The sequence below is a fragment of the Aricia agestis genome, chromosome 21 (assembly GCF_905147365.1).
Source record: "Aricia agestis chromosome 21, ilAriAges1.1, whole genome shotgun sequence".
NCBI classification, from domain to species: Eukaryota; Metazoa; Arthropoda; class Insecta; order Lepidoptera; family Lycaenidae; genus Aricia; species Aricia agestis.
The window spans coordinates 10,344,519-10,363,050 of record NC_056426.1 but is presented as its reverse complement, the minus strand read 5'-3'; the positions used below and the strand labels follow the sequence as shown (position 1 = coordinate 10,363,050).

Sequence of the window (18,532 nt, the reverse complement as noted above, 5' to 3'; positions counted from 1 at the left end):
TGTGTATTTCTTTATCTTCACGCTTAACCTACTGAACCGATTTTGATGAAATTTGGTATGGAGATGCTATGTATCGTGATAAAGGATAGAATTCATTTTATCGTAGATTTATTTCTGCGCGAACAAAGTCCTGACTTTAAAAGTGCTGCATCTTAAATTAATTTGGCAATGATTTTGGTGATATAAGCTATTGTAGGTCATAGGTGAAACCTTGAAAAAAGGACATCTTGTTTACTCGATTCATCTGAGAATAACAATGTTATTTTTGTTTTCTATTTTTATTCACTAAAAGCCTGTGAAATAATCCATTACGACTCGAATCGGAATAGTTTCAACATTACGAAGTTGCTTTCTATGTGTGGCGTCGACCGTTCCGAACATTTTACCTCTGGATTTCCCCGAATGACTCTTATGTCCTCAGCGCAGAGGCTATATCGGAGGTAAAATATTTTCGGACGCTCCGTAAACAAGAAATCTTATAACCTACTGAGTGAGTACGAGCCACAACGGTAGAAGCCGCACTCCGCATCGAACGCGGACGACGGCCATCTTGGATTTCGTTCCATTTTCAAAACGGTGAACATTTAGAAAAAAAAGAAAGTGTGTGCTAGTAGCTTGTGGCTTTGTGTGTGTCTGTGCTATTGGATATAATATTTTCGGAATTGTGGTAAGTTGGTACTCGCTACTTTGTCACTTACTATGTATCTACTTGTGTCTGACCACAGCTGACCATTAAATATTATTGCATTTTACTATGTAATTTATTGCACGCTGCAACAAAATGAATATTTTGTTGTTAAGTGTGTTGGAAAAACGCGGTTAAACATAAATGTTCATCACCGAATGGTACAAATGTTAAATAATAATGAATATTTAATGTAAATGAACTGGTCAAACGGGTATGTTAGTAAACCGCTTTAAGGCTTTTTACAATTTTAAGGGCATTGTGTAACTTGTCATTGGCGGAAATATTTAAAATTAAAAAAAACAACAAGGAATTCGGAATGTTTTGGTCGCGGAAAAGTAAAAGTTCAAAATTGGAATCGGTGCGTTAACTCGTAGGAAACGGCTGGAGAAAGTAACACAAACGCGCCGGAGCTACCGATGACGTTTATTTTTTTTACGTCACGTACCGAAGGCAATGATTAATTAATTGGCTACGTCATCATTTTAAAGATTATTCCAATGGAAAAATTCCATAGGCTGGCTGGAATACCTATTGTTTACAAAGTCGTAATATTATCTAGTTTTAATTGTACCAAGAACTATAGAATTACCAAGACGGTATATTGTGTTACTCAACATACTTTGAGTAGCTCTAACATAATTTCAACGTAAACAAAGAAACGACTCTATAAATTGCTACTAATTTTAATGCCCCAATACAATAAATAAAATATAAGGTAAAACATTCGTAGTTTTATGTTTAGGTCTGTATTCGTACCTACATAATTTAGAGCAAAATTTTAAAGCTATTTTACCATTTCCAATCTATTGTTTTGATCTATCGCAAATTAACTGGTATAAACTGGTTTCTTAGAAGGAAAAAAAAACAAGTTCATTTTCGAAGGACGATAAAGATTGTACAAAATATGTGCACCCATATTAATAGAGATATTTAGAATATTCAAATCTCTCAAATTCAAAGTCTATGCCTGCCTAATTTTTTGCTATGTGCCAGACAAAGACAGGCAGACAGCTGGTCAATCTGCTATTTGATTGAATGACTAGCGAAATAAATAAAACCATTTAATTTCATTAAATTAAAACCAAAAGGGCGACTCGTCAAGTCGTTGACTGTAACTTTTAACATCTAACTAAAGGTCAACTCGTCAAGTCTTTAACTGTAAATTAAATGGTGTCATTTAATTAATTGGCTAGTCATTCAATCAAAAAGTAGAGTCAACCAGATGACTGTTACATTAATGTTTTTATTAGTAAAGATAATAGAGTACTAGAGTCATCAAAATCACAACAGAAGATGAAACTTACATAACTTGAAAGCCATATTGTTTTAAGCATCGATTTATCTTTTTAAGATCAGTCGGCCATTTTAAACGCAATCTCCAAAGTTACATAAGCTGTGATGGCAATCTTGAGCAATCTTCAGCATTCATCGCGTATAAATACTTATTGTAATTTGAATATTGTAATGAAGTATTTATATAAACTTTAAAGGGTAGAGTAAAAACCCGTAATTTGTAGATAATTGTCATAACTAGATCTTCGTGATTTATTAAACAGAAACTTTGCCTTGCTGATGTCACCTTCCTCATTTACTTTTAATCTGTGCTAAATGTAATCAAAATAAAAAAATAGTTCTCATAAAGGACCCCTTACATAAGGATCTCTATCTATGAACAATTTTTAAAAAACCTATTCGGTAGGTAATTATTAACTACTAATTAGTTAACTCGAAAAACATTACCTTCCTCAAGTAATAGGTTTAAAACTGATGCGTAGATACGTTGTAGACTGTAGTTAATATATGTTATAACTTATAAGTTAGGTACGTCAAGGTTTTTAAACTGGAATGAAAGTAAAAACCAACTTGTACGTCTAAAAGATAAAAACAAAATGAAAACACGTTTAAATTATAAGTGCAAAATGTATGAGACACTTTGGTTACCAGTTACCACTTACCGGGAGAGGACATAGGATAGTCTTCACTCAGGAAAATATGCGACTCTAGATTTAAGATTAAATGTTATTGTTGTACTAATGGAGCGACGTAGTCAATGTTGACTAAGCTCTCTAAGTAAAGAAAAAAAATATGCGACTCGTTGCATGATAAATTTTGTGCACAACATTTTACATAATATCTTGATATTCTTCTTTATAAATAAAAATGAATTTTAAATTTTTAACCGACTTCAAAAAAAAATAATTCGAAGAACTGCCCAATTTTCGTATAATATTATGTTAGTCTATATCAGCGTCTGAACAAATGTGCCAAATTTCAAAAGTGTATGTATGTATGTATGTATGTAAGTATATTATGTATGTTTTTATGTTTTTGTTCGGATATCTCTGGAATTACGATTCCGATTTCAGTAAATATTTTTTTGTACTAGGTATTGTTCAACTTAGGAAATAGTGCAAGTTTCATTAAAATCGGTTCAGTAGTTTTGGAGACAGGGAGTTTTAATTCTCAATTACGTACAATTTTGAAGTCGGTTTTATCTTTTTAAAATAGAGTTATGAATAGTCTTACTAAAATGCGAGAATGGCTGAACCAATTTGGCTAATTTTTGTCTTGAAATATATAAAAATAGGGAAATGATACAGGTGTTCATCTAGTTTAGTCTAAGATAAAAATTACAAATGCTGTCACTATCTATATATATATATAAAACTCAAAGGTGACTGACTGACATGGTGATCTATCAACGCACAGCCCAAACCACTGGACGGATCGGGCTGAAATTTTGCATGCAAGTAGATGTTATGACGAAGGCATTCGCTAAGAAAGGATTTTGATAAATTCCAACCCCAAGGGGTTAAAATAGGGGATAAAAGTTTGTATATAATAATACTTCTTAACGCGAGCGAAGCCGCGGGCAAAAGCTCGTAAGTATATATAATTATTATGTGTTCATTTTCACACTATAAAATACACTCATATCATTGGTTTAAAAATCTAAGTGCCAATAATAGAAGGACCGCCAACGATGGAGTAGTTCTCTAGTTGATTATAAAATAAAAAATGATCAAACAGGTAGCAAGAAAAAAAATGTTTGTTTTAGGATATAGATGGGTCATTAGGAAAAACCGGCCAAGTGCGAGTCGGACTCGCGCACCGAGGGTTCCGTACAAACCTGCAAGGTTTACAAAGTAACTACTTAAAATTTTAAGCTTTTCGGAATTTTTCTGTTACCTGTGCTGTAAGCTATTGCTTCTTACCAAATTTCGAGATTCTATGTCAACGGGAAGTGGTCTTTAGGTTTTAATCCCCTTGCGTGTAGTTGCGAGTTTCAAAATATGCGGTATCAATGGTTGTACTTTTGCGTTTTGCGTTTTTGCGTTGACTTAGAATTTTTTTTTTTTCACGGGTTAAAGGCAATTAGATCTAAGTATTTGATATGAATTTCAACTTGATAGCTCTACGCGTTCATGAGGAAAAAAGTAATAAGTTTATATTTATTAAAAAATATATATTTTGTAATGTAACTAAAAATTTAAGGTTTTCGGAATTTTTCCTTTATGTGTGCTATAAAACGTTGCTTCATGCCAAATTTCAAGATTCTAGGTCGACTGGAAGTACCCTTTAGGTTTTGATTCCCTTGCGAGTACTTGCGAGTTTCAAAATATGCAGCTTAAATTGCTGTTTCTTTTGATTGCGTTGACATAGAAGTTTGATTTTGTTACAGCTTAAAGGTATTATAGACCTGAGTATTTGGTATGAATTTCAATTTAATACCTCTACGCGTTTATGAGGAAATGGGTAGTAAGTTTAAAATTATTAAAAAAAAATATATTATGTGATGTAACTAAAAATTTATGGTTTTCGTAATTTTTCCTTTATCTATGCTATAAGACGTTGCTTCGTACCAAATTTCAAGATTCTGAGTTCACGGGAAGCACCCTGTAGGTTTTGATTCCCTTGCAAGTGTCGAAAATTTGCGGCATAAACGGCTGTATCTTTTGATTGCGTTGGCTTAGAAGTTTGATTTTTTCACAGCTTCAAGGGACAAATCAAATCAAATCAAATCAAAATTGTTTTATTTCTGAATAAATTTAAAATAAATGTTTTCAGAAAGTCCTACATGATGCCTACCACCGGTTCGGGAACTAACCCGGCGAGAAGAACCGGCGTAAGAAACTCGCACGGGGCCCACTTTTTTACCAAAAAAAGTGAGAAAAAAATTAATCTTTTAAAATAAAGTTTACAATTTTGTAACTAAATATTATATACAATATCCACATACATAATTGTAAGTCCTATAATAATGAAGAAGTAGCCTTGCAAGAAGCCATCCTACTCCCAAGGTGTGCCATCGTTTATGAAATCATTGACCTTATAATAGGCTTTGGCACACAAACGTTCTTTAACTACTTTTTTAAATTTATTAATGGAAAGATTTTGAACGTTTTCTGGGATTTTGTTGTAAAGGCGTATACATTGACCTTTAAAAGATTTATTGACTTTACTAAGTCTGATCACCGGCATATCTAGCTTGTGCTTATTTCTAGTATTCCTAGAGTGAATGTCACTTTTAACTTTAAATTTACTTATATTTTTTCTAACATATATTACATTATCCAAAATGTATTGAGAAGCAACAGTTAGAATACCAATTTCTTTAAATTTATCTCTCAGAGATTCTACAGCAGACATTTTATAAATAGAACGTATGGCTCGCTTCTGCAGCACAAATATTGTATTAATGTCGGCAGCGTTTCCCCATAAAAGGATTCCATATGACATCCTACTATGAAAATAACTAAAATATACTAATCGTGCCGTATCTTCGTCAGAAATTTCCCTAATTTTTCTGACTGCATATGCTGCAGAACTGAGCCTACCTGCAAGATTAACAATGTGAGGACCCCACTGTAATTTACTATCAAGTGTAATACCTAAGAATACAGTGTTGTCTACCAAATTCATCTTCTCATCATTTAATACTACATTGGTTTGGACTTGCCTAACATTGGGCAAAGTAAACTTTATACATTTTGTTTTACTAGAATTTAAAAGTAAGTTATTAACATTAAACCAATGTACTATTTTTGAGAGAGCACTGTTTACCTCGTCGTAGTTCGACTGTTGTCGCTTCACTTTAAAAATAAGTGAAGTGTCATCAGCAAAAAGCACTATCTCATTATTATTATCCTTAACTAGATAAGGTAAGTCATTTATATAGATGAGAAAAAGAAATGGGCCTAATATAGATCCCTGTGGGACACCTAATTCTATTTTGGTTCCTTTGGACCTTTTACTATTAACCTCAACCCTTTGAGTCCTATTTTTAAGGTAAGAAGTCAAAAGGCTGAGAGCAGAGTCTTTAATTCCGTAGTGGCGCAATTTCCTGATCAATGTAGCATGCTCAACACAATCGAAGGCTTTGGAGAGATCGCAAAAAACACCTAAGGCATCCTGCGACTCCTCCCAAGCCTCAAAAATACTGCAAAGGAGTCCTATACCAGCATCCGTTGTGGATCGACCCTTAGTAAATCCGTATTGATTATCATGTAATAAATTATTAGAATTAAAATGTACTAGTAATTGTTTTAAAATAATTTTTTCAAATATTTTACTAAAGGTCGGTAGAATTGATATAGGCCTGAAATTCGTGGGATCCGATTTAGTTCCGGCTTTGAATAAAGGAACAATCTTGCTATGCTTCATTAAGTCAGGAAAAACACCATTTTTTATACAGTCATTGAAAATCATTGCTAAATGAGGAGCTACGATGTCAATTATTGATTTAATAATTTTTGTGGACATGCCCCAGAGATCAGCAGTATTTTTGATACTCAACAATTTAAAGGTATCAATAATATCTCTGGGGTTAATTTCTCTAAACTTAAAATTGACATCACATTCCTTTACATTGTCTCTGAGTAGCTTTTCGGCAGCTTCAGACGAAGAATTTAAATTTTTTGTCGTTGAGACCGGAATGTCAGCAAAAAACTTTTTAAAGACCGTCGCAACTTCTTGATCATTAGTAATCTTTTTATTTTCAAAGTATAGTTCAAAATCAGAGCTACGACAGGTGACATTTCCAGTCTCACCCGCTATTACCTGCCATGTTGTTTTGATTTTATTTTTAGAGTTTTTAATTTTATTTTTTATATATAGGGCTTTAGCAGCTTTACAAACTTTTCTGAAGGTTTTTGAGTAGTTTTTAACATATGCTTTAAATACTTCACTATTGTTAATACACCTTTCATCATATAAGTCATATAATCTTTTCCTACTTATTTTTATTCCTTTTGTTGCCCAATTAATAAATTTAGTTTTTTTATTACTGTTTCTAACCGTTTTAGAAGTAAATATTGAATTAAATTGAGTTCTTATCACCTTAAATAATTTATTAAAAGCTTCATCAGAGCTATGTGAGCTGTCCAATAAATGGATATTTGAATTTAATTTACTTCTAAATTGCTCAATACGTTTTGTGGTCACAGGAATAAACACAAGATTTTTCTTCGCATCACTGTCACATTTGATATTAAAAGAGGCTATTTGTCCACAGTGATCAGAACTTAGCTTATTAATTATTTCTTTTTTGTCTGGAATAAGATTAGTAAATATATTGTCAATACAAGTGGCTGTAGTCTCACAGACCCTTGTTGGTTCCTGAAACAAACTGTAAAGGTTATACGATTGAAATAAAGATGTGAATCTAACAGTAGTTGAGGTTAAATCTAATAAATTAATGTTAAAATCGCCACATATAATAACCTTTTTGTTAGATGCACATATTTTTGACAAAATTTGTTCCATAGTTACTTCAAAAGATTCGTATAACCCTGATGGAGGCCTGTATACGCTTACAATTATTAGATGGTTCAGCTCTATGCAGGCCACTTCTATTATTCGTTCAGTAGAAAGACTCACAATATCCTTACAGTAGACCTAAGTAATTGATATAAATTTCAGCTTCATACCTCCACGCGTTCCTGAGAAAAAGGGTCTTGACAGACGGACGGACGGACAGACGGACAACAAAGTGATCCTATAAGGGTTCCGTTTTTTCCTTTTGAGGTACGGAACCCTAAAAAACGTGTCTGTAATCAAGGGATGCGCCTGCGCCGATGTGAATGACCGCTGAATGATAGAATGACATTCGTGCATGAACAAATGAATTTTTTATCAATAATAAATAATTTTACTCATTATAATAAAATTGTAATGAGCGCAATCGTGGTTACCTAAAGGTCGAAACAAAATTAAATGTTTTTTTTTCTTTAACAATTATTATTTAATTCAATCATTGACTTGACTTAGAGTGACCAAATTGCGCACGTCCACCATTTTTTTGATGGGTAGTTCCTTAAAAGAAATTCATTCATAGGCAGTAGTTAGGCCTACGTCAGGTATCTACTATATCAATTTAATGTAATTCGTGATCTTTTGATATTATGCGACCAAATTACGTAGGTTTGCCATCATCTTATATCTTCTTCTTTGATACTTATTTTAGTACAAAATTTAACATGAATAAGCGCAACTATGATTATTATCTAAAGGGTGAAACAAACTGAATGACTTTATTTACTTATTTATATTTCATTCACTAACATTTCGATTGACTTGATGCCTTAACGCGACGCCTTGACTTAACGCGACCAAATGACGTAGGTCCGCCATCACATTATTATTATATTAACTTCTTTGACAGTACTATCATAGAAGTTGATTCATAGGCATCTGATGGACCTATGTAATTTGGTCGTGTTATGTCAAACCCAGCCAACAGATGCTATGGTCCGACAAGGCTTTATAAGAACGTGGGCGGGGGCGCTGCTGGTAAAGTAGAACTGTCAAAAATGGCGTTTTTGTATGATGACAGCGTTAGTTCCTTTTTTCGCCACGTGTATTTAAAGCCTTGTCGAGCTCTACATTGAATTGATAATCTGACCAAATGACGTAGGTCAGCTATCATATTATATCTTTTTTGATAGTACATACAACTACATGTAGCATGTATACGCGACATAGTATGGTAATATATCATCGAAACACCGACTTCCTGCTGACCTAGACGAGAGGAGGAAGTTGTTAACGGAATTTTCCTCTACCAGCTTGCTTTTTGAATGAAATAACTTTAAAAAAATGCACATCCTTGCAGGCCTGTACTCAAGCCCAAATGTGATATTCTACAGGAAGATACCATACAAAAAATAACTCTTGTAGCGCTGCCTCTGCACAGTCAACTCTACAGGATGAACAAAACCAAGCGATAATACTTTAGGTGTCTCTGTGTCCCTTGTATATAGTTCCCTTTTCACTGTGTAAGGGCCGGGACACAAAAACACGGCACGACGTCGTACGGCGTCGTACGGCGCCGTGTCGGACGCGCCTCGTAAAAAACCACGGCACGACGTCGTACGACGCCGTACGACGTCGTGCCGTGTTTTTGTGTCCCGGCCCTAACGCCTCCGTGGTCAACTGGTTTAGAGCGCGGTTCTTGACTCGGAGGTCGTGGGTTCGATTCCCGCGTTGGAAACATGTTATTTCTAAGTTTGGTTAGGACAATGCAGGCTGATCACCTGATTGTCTGACAAGTAAGATGATCCATGCGTCGGATGGGCATGTAAAAGTCGGTCCTGCGCCTGATCTCTCGCCGGTCGTGTCGGTCGTTCGTCCCACTGGGCTATGGGAATAAAGGAATTGAGAGTGCTCTTGTGTACTGCGCACACACTAGGGCACTATAAAATTACTCCTGCGTAACTGGCCTGGTTTCAATGAAACTGGCCACCGTCACCAAAACCGGTGTGGGAGTTTATAGAGTTCACTGTGAAAGAAGCAGAGCAGCCTGTAGCCAAGACCTTTCGCTTCTTTATAGAATCGCCGATCAAAATGTATGGAATCGACATTAGACGAGTCGAACGTCAACTTCATATTAACGAACGCTTATGTCAATTCCATGCATTTTGATAGGTTTTTCTATTAAGAAGCGATAAAGAATAGGTCTTGGCTAAAGGAAAAGAGCAAAATTATTTTATGATTTGTATGGGCATTGGGCAAGCGCCCCAGTGACTTTACCCCATACAAAAGTTAAAACAAAAGTAACTCTCAGCGCTGGCACTAGGTTCACACTTCACAGTAAACTCTATGCAGGGGACTCATAGACAGCTTAAAGACTAAGGCCAAGGCAATTAATTAAAATTTATAATATTATTTCAATTATCCTTGGTGCGAAAAATCTAAATAATCAAATAACAAAAAAAGGATATGGACGAACAGTCCATAGACGGCCACAATTTTATAATAAAAAAAAAAAAAACTAAGGCCATCCCCAGAACAAACGACCTTGACTGAAAATTGAAAAAACTTAAATAGCTATCTACATAGCAAAAAGCTAAATAATATAGCAATATCATAGCAATTAAGGTAATATAAAGTGTGCCTAATTTGGTCACATAGGCGCTATGTAGAACTTAGAAGCTTACATACACCCTTATATCACCACTTTCATAGCCAATGGCTATATTTAAAGCGTGCTCACAGCGTTTATTTAACCTGTTTTTTGTCTAAAATATTTATTATCACTTTGTTTTGTTACACATCAGATACAGACAGCAAAACATAGAGTCTTAGAGATCTCTTAAATATTCTTCTGTTTCCTCATGTGTTTACACTTCTTAGGGATAAATATGTGTCATTTACCATGAATCTGAAATCTCATGAGTTAATATTAGCTCGTACGTGTTTGTAACTGCGAGTTACGAGAAATGATTGTGAAATGCTGACTCATACCTAAAGGCGACTTTCCGATCTTTGCCACGAGCGACTGCGATTGACAATAATTAAAATAAAATACCACTTCATGACCTTTTTTTTATGCGCAGGGGAAACCCTTTATGGGGCATGGGTGCCGCGGGTTGGGGATGTGCCTCAGTCAGCTGAAGCACCCCGGGGGTATGTGGGACTGCCGACGTCGGGCTTACAGACTAAAACCACCTGCGGTTTGCCTTCAGCCATATACGGGGGGATATCCTGGATCTGTCTAACACAGAACTCCCCCCACGACCCTCCGCGATCTACCTCAGGGACTGGACTTCCACCAAAAACCAAATTTATGACCTAGGCTATAGACGGAGTACTTTTATATATTCTGTGGCTATAGGTTGCATTTTCTACCGACATTGGTCTAGCAATTGCCGGCGCTGCTTTGTAGTGGCGTACAGCAAAATGAAACCTAATATACACTGAATCATAAAGTGGCATTTTGTTTGAATTTTTGTCGGTCGCGGTTATTCGCGGCATAGATCGGTAAGCTACCTAATGTACATTATGTAATTGCAAATACCAGTTTAAAAGTGTGTTTAATGCCCACTTGGCATTTGGATAAATCTCAAGTTACTACTTACAGCTGCACTCAGAGACATTGTATGACATGACGCCCGCAAGTCTGTTCCGCCAAAATACTTTTATCGAGCGGGAGCAGTACTATAATAGTCCGGGTTCTTTTAGCCTATCTTTATACAAAAAATTAGCTCGCTAGGGTTCCGTTTTAGGGTTCTGTAACCAATAAAACTTGGTTGACTACGGAACCCTAACCAGCAGATTTTTTGTATATTGATACTCAGACCAAATAAAATGACTTTTTATTTGGTCTGAGTATATAATGATAGGTTAATAGTTACCTATATAATTTAAGTGTAACATTGTCCTACAAATAGAACAATCCATATTTTAGGACCATCAAATCAAAGTATTAAATCCTTTCTATCTCTGTTAGCTACCACTTTTAAGATTTTATGGTCATAGATTCAATGGTTAAAGCGTGAAGAGACAACAGATAGACCGACAGACAGACAGAATTGTGGTAAACTGGATCTGTATTCGACCGTACACATTGCGTGCTAGGAATTGGGCTGCGGCCTCACACGTTTCACTTACCAATGGCTGTCTGCTATACCGTTTAGACTTTAGAACAACCTGACCAAGTTAAACTAAAGTGAGTTAAAGAAGGTGATGAGAAGTGATTATTCAAATCACGTCCGCTTCCGTTTAGGAGCGACGCTGTTTCCATTTAGGAGTTAAACGCTGCAGATAGACACATAGGCATAATAAACTCATAAGAACTCTATTTTCTTAAAAACATGGTTTCACAAAAGGAGTGACTTCAATTAAAGAGACTCTTGAGTCTTGACAAAAAGTATGGGCCGAAAATCGCTTTAAAACTAATAAAACTATGTATATGGTCCTTTTCCGGGATTCAAAGCAACTATAATATACTAGATGTCCCGCGCGGCTTCGCCCGCGTAAATTACGAATTTTACGGAAAGCGTACATTTTCCCATAAAAAATAGCTTATGTCCCTACTCCCTTCACTTGGTCTACTATATATCTGTGCCAAATATTGCCATAAAAATTGCTCCAGTAGTTCATAATTTCTAATATTTAACCCGTTTTTCCCACATTTTTCTGAGTTTCTTCGGTCGTATTAGTCTTAGCGTGATGATATATAACCTATAGTTTTACTCGATAAATGAGCTATCTAACACTGAAATAAGTTTTTATATCGGACCTTAGTTATACTCTTCAGGTTTATAATATTAGGTAGGTATAGATGTTTTTAAATTATCGCTTGACAAATTCGAGACTCGATCTAAAAGACATGCATGGTATAATATGGTAGTGATGATGATGATGAATGTAATTTGCATAGTAGCATATGCTTTCCGATCTTAAAACAACGCCAAAACTCCCAAACTATAAAGAATCAGGAGTTCTCTCAGCACCTTCCGAACCAAGGTATACCAGGTATACCTCGGTGCAAAATCTTACTTGTTGGTAGCATATGCTTAGAATAGTTCTCACGAAACCGAAGTCACCACATGTTTCCCTATAAATTGTGAGGAGTTCCCTCGATTACTTATAGATCCTTCATCAGATCACCACTTTTGTGAATATAATACCAAATTGGGATGATACCCTATAGGGTATCATCCCAATTTGGCCGTTTGTTAACCGATTTTCAAAATTTTTGTTTTGGTATATATACTCGTACCAAAAGAAAAATTTTGAAAATCGGTTAACAAACGGCGGAGTAATCGTTGAACATAAGAAAACGAACATAACACCTCCCCCATTTTGAAAGTCGGTTAAAATTGTAGCCTATGTGTTATTCTGATGTATTAGCTATGTTATTGTAAAGTTTCATTGAAATCCGTTCAGTAGTTTTTGCGTGAAAGAGTAACAAACATCCATACATCCACACATCCATACATCCAAACAAACTTTCGCCTTTATAATATTAGTAGGAAGTAGGATAGTAGGATAATTTACTCTATGATTGAGCAATTATTTAAGAGGCTCTTGACAAAGAGCATGGGCCGAAAATCGCTTTAAAACTATGTATATGGTCCATTTTCGGGATTCAAAGCATCCTCAATTCGCGGGAACCGTAAGTTTTTCCGGCATAAAAAGTAAGTATCGTATATGTCCTTTTTCGGGACTCAATGTCATTGCAAATTTCAGCAAAATTGGTTAACGATTCGGGAGTAAAGAGGTAACAGATAGACAGATACATAGTTAAACATTTTATTAGTGTAGAATGTAGATTTGTTCTAGTCTAGGGCCAGCAAATACTATGTCAGGGTTTTCTACACTGTATCCTGTGAACTAAAATTCTACTGACCGGTGACCGAGTAGGTCTTTAGTCAGTAATTACATAAGTTAGTCGTGTTATAATTATTACCTGTGAACAGTGCCGGATTTATATTTTTTATGAGCGTAGGCTACTTTATCGCCGCCCCACGTATGAAATTTGCCGCCCCCCGACGTTGCCGAACTTCTAGGACCCTGCTGCCTCTAGGCCGCGGCCTACACGCTGCAGGCACGCTCCAGGGCTGTATGTGTGACGATGGTTCATGGTGTATGGTCATGCCTTACACCATTTTCTGAGTTTCGGAGTTGAGGGCGTTAATATCTAGTCAAACAACAACAAATCTACCTATAGTCTAACGGCCGTTCCCAATATTTGATCTATCTCTGGTTTTGCCCTACTAGAGATAGGAATAGCTCACATTAGACATTAGAGACATATATTTTATGTCAATTCAATGTTAGCTGCGATCGGTTGTATGTCAAACCAGAGATAGATTGAATATTGGGAACGGCCGTTAGCGAAATTAGTTATTACGGTATGGTAGACAATATAGTACATACTTTTTTATAATATCAGTATGCTGTACTTTACATTTAGGTGTGTATATTGTTCTAGATGTCGCCCGCAACTCCGTTGTGTCAAAATTCGTTTGTCGCGCAGGAACCGTACATTTTTTCGGGATAAAAAGAATTCTATGTCCTTTCCCGGGACTCAAAGTATCTCCTTACAAAATTCCATCAAAATCGGTTCGGCGGTTTAGGCGTGAAAACACATTATACACTTTCGCATTTATAATATCAAGTATGGATGCATTTAGGTGTGTTGTATGTCTATATATACAGGGTGTAACAAAAATAAGTGATAATACTTTAGGGTGTGTACGTGTTCCTTGTAGAGAGTTCACTGTGAAAGTAGCAGCGCTGAAAGACCAAAATTTTTTTTTACTTTTGTACGGGGAAACTCGTGACGCTCGGGCCCTTGCCCATACAAAAGTGAAAAAAAAATTTGGTCTTTCAGCGCTGCTTCTTTCACAGTGAACTGTATACAAGGAACACATACACACCCTAAAATATTATCACTTATTTTTGTTACACCCTGTATAAAACTCAAAGGTGATTGACTGACATGGTGATCTATCAACGCACAGCCCAAACCACTGGACGGATCGGGCTGAAATTTTGCATGCAGGTAGATGTTATCCGCTAAGAAAGGATTTTGATAAATTCCAACCCCAAGGGGTTAAAATAGGGGATGAAAATTTGTATATAATAATACTTCTTAACGCGAGCGAAGCCGCGGGCAAAAGCTCGTATAATATATGTATGTATGTATATATTATGTATGTATATATTATGTATGTATGTAACGCTCCACGTGGCGACGTCAGCGGCGCGTGTCACCAGGAAACTGTTTCTTGTAACAAATCTTCGTATCGTTATCATCGTTATCATTTACAATTATTAACCTGCAAATTACAATTTTAACACTTGTACAGTTTCAATACACACGTTCAATTTGTTGTTTCTCACGCTCTTTGTATGGAAGAGAATGGTTAATATAAAATATTATTGTATTATAACGATTTAAGAAAACCTTAACATTAATAAAATAAAAACGCACACTATCTTAGATCAACGTACACAAAAAGTTTTCCAAATCCAAATACAAATATAATTTATTTCAGACTACTATGGACTATTGGCTAGTACAACATACTTAAAATTTAGGGTTAGTTAAAGATTGAAATTAATACCTCGATCGTGGGAATCGCAGACACAATATATATTTAATTGCCATGCGGCACCCAGGCCGCTTGGGAGTTGATGGGTTAAACAATTAAAATAAATATTAATTTGTACTAAATAATGTGCCCAAATTAGAACTATAACAACGAACGTAGCCTGGAGGTGTGGCTCTCGAATTCGTTTATTTTCCGGACGTAGTTCCTTAATAATATAAGAGCAATATAACACTAGCAGTAGCCAATAGGAATACTGCCAACGATGGGTACTTTGCCCTACTACCTTTCATTTTTCCAAATTATCCAAAAAAACTTTAGGTACCTACATGCAATAGGCATAATAATAATTAGTTTGTGCTCTAGCCGCGGTAACAAATCATTAATTATAATTTAACGCTCACTTAACTATACTTATGTATCCTCTGACCTATAGACACCAATTACTTTAAGCTATAAATGTATTATATAAGTACCTAATATGAGTATACACTAATCAGTCTATACGCGTTCAGGAGGAACTATCTATCGCATGCGTTATATTTCCGGGTAAAAAATATTCTATGCGCTCTCTCGAAATTCAAAGAATCTCCATACTTCAGCAAATCGGTTCAGTGGTTTGAGCGTGAATGCCGACAGACGCTGCACTTTCGCATTTATTATATTTATGTATTATTATTTTTTAACAAAAATTGAAACCGACTTTCAAGGTAAAAACAAAAGTAATATTATAAAAAATAATATGAAAGTATACTCATTATTAGACATTTACATGGCCGAAATATGCACTATCAACGAAAAAATGCCAAAATATGCACTATCGCCTAAAAAGCCCCATTATATGCATTTGCATATTATGCAATTATGCAAATACATATAATCGGGCTTTTTAGGCGATAGTGCATATTTTGGCATTTTTTCGTTGATAGTGCATATTTCGGCCATATTATGCGCTCGTTGTCTCCAAACTAGCTATCATATTACACACCGAGGGCACGAAACAGAGGTATGATAGATCAAAATCCTTTAAATATGTAGCCCACCCTTGTTCAAAGACTTCCTCAATACACCCGAAGTACAATATCTTTCTAGAAACAAAATGTTTCTTTGTAGTTGACCACATTTGAAAAAAAATTGAATAAAATCGGTTATTAACTTCCATGGGCACTAAGATTGTAAGTAGGTAAGGAAAGAAGAAAAAGTCCTGGTTTTAAGGGAATTATGAAAACTAGTGCATTTATTATGAGCAAGACTGGAAAACATTATTATAATAAGTGACTTTTGATTGTGCATATTTTGTGCATATTTCGGCCATTTTTTCGTGCATATTTGCTTGCATATTTCGGCACTTTGATCGTGCATATAATCCGATGTCTACTCATTATTATTGAGTCTCCCGACCCATTCGTGTCAAAGCATACTAAACATTCAAACAAACAGACATTTTACGTGTAGATTATGTAATATAATAATTATTATGGACACATGGAACAGGCAATGTGTTATTATATTAATAATTTGATGTAATTATGAGTTAACGGCCACTCAGTTTTATACTTTCCTATTAACAATTAAGTAATGATTATGACCTATAAAATTTTATTATTATGGGCATAAGGTTAATAATAAAAATCATAGGTGTTCTAAGTACTTCATGCCTTATTAGTTATTACATTATACATAACTTATACAAAATGTAATGTTCACTGTGAAATTTTTTTCAATTATTGTATGTGCAAATTCATGATGTTGGGACATTTCCTATAGAAAAAAGAAAAAAAAAATCCTATAGAAAAGAATTGTAAATGTCGAATCACGATTTATACAGTGATAAACGGAAAAACATCGAGGCTAAAATGGTCACATTTAGCAATTCCCCTCGATCAATTCAGCAAATGAATTGTCAAAACTGCCAAATTGACGAATGTATTATACATGAATTGCAAAAAGAGTGACCATTTTGGGACTTTTAAAAATGAATCACATTATTACTTCGATCACAGTTTCCAGGAAATGCTATTGTATTTTATTGTTGTCGCGATCACCGGTGCTCTTATGGGACTTTTTTTTTTTTTATGAAATAAGGGGGCAAACGAGCAAACGGGTCACCTGATGGAAAGCAACTTCCGTCACCCATGGACACTCGCAGCATCAGAAGAGCTGCAGCTGCGTTGCCGGCCTTTTAAGAGAGAATAGGGTAATAGGGGAGGGTAGGGATGGGAAGGGAAAGGAATAGGGGAGGATAGGAAAGGGAATTGGGCCTCCGGTAAACCCACTCACTCAGCGAAACACAGCGCAAGCGCTGTTTCACGCTGGTTTTCTGTGAGAACGTGGTATTTCTCCGGTCGAGCCGGCCCATTCTTGCCGAAGCATGGCTCTCCCACATATATACTTGAAGAATACTTGAAGAATTTGATTCTCCAAATTCATAATATTATGATTCTCCAAAGCGACCATTTTAGCCCCGCTGATAGTTACAGCTGAACCCTAAAAACCGTAAAAAGTTGAGCGTAGCACGCTGTAGTGCGTTGAAGTCTTTTTGTGGGATGTTGGACTTGTATTTTTACACTCAGCCCACTCCCAATATATGAATAATGTACTCCAATTTTTATATATTTCCTAGAAAATACTATACTCGTTTATTTCAAACTTCAAACAGATGACGTTTGAAATTTGAACTAATTGGTACATAAAGACCTTTGTAGATTAATAGCAAATGCAATGAAGTAAACAAGGAACAAAGCATTAATATTGCATCAAAATAGTATTCTTGGACAATGGACTCAATTATGAAAAGTGGTCCAATGGACTCAGCCGAGAAAAACACTGCTAGGTATTTTTATATTTAATCAGGGCCCCGGTAAGGGCGCCTGTGTGCAAAAAAAGATTTTAGCGCCCCAATAGGCACATTTTTTGGGTCCTTGGTTTTGGCGCCCCTAAAGATGGCGATTTGGCGCCCCTAGAGGATGGCGCCCGTGTGCATTACACACATTGCACATATATGGTAGCGGTGGCCCTGTATTTAATGTTTATTGTTATAATAATTAATAGTATAGTTAACGTCTGGGATAAATTACTAATATTGTTTACTAGATGACGCCCTCTTTCATCTTTTGCACCAAAATTCGTTTATTGCTCGGGAATCGTTATCCTTCATCCTTTCCCATCTCACAAAGTATCGGCATACTAAATTTTATCAAAATCGGTTCAGCGGTTTAAGTGTGAAGAGGTGATAGACAGACACACTTTCGCATTTAGGCTGGATTGTTTTGACCGCTACATCACGAGATTTAAAGCGGCTGCGCTGTCATTTTTTTATTATTATCTATGGACGCTTCACACCACGTCAGTCTGGCCCCGTGTGAAGTACCTGAAGGACTTTTGTTACAAGTACCAGACGACGGAAATATATTTAATATTTTTATACTATACATAAATACTTAAGATTTTTATTATATAATGATACACAAGTCACAACCACATCCAAGACCCAGGAACTTTG

General features: G+C 35.7%; 1 protein-coding gene across 1 annotated transcript in view; it reads left to right on the top strand.

Moving 5' to 3' along the window:
• The first annotated feature begins 508 nt into the window (after positions 1–508).
• The window catches only part of LOC121737578 (ABC transporter G family member 23), a 106,772-nt gene continuing 88,748 nt past the window's right edge, over positions 509–18,532 (top strand). The window contains exon 1 of the mRNA XM_042129235.1: positions 509–667. The gene's annotated coding sequence lies outside the window, so the exon portion shown is untranslated. The remainder of the gene's footprint in view (positions 668–18,532) is intronic.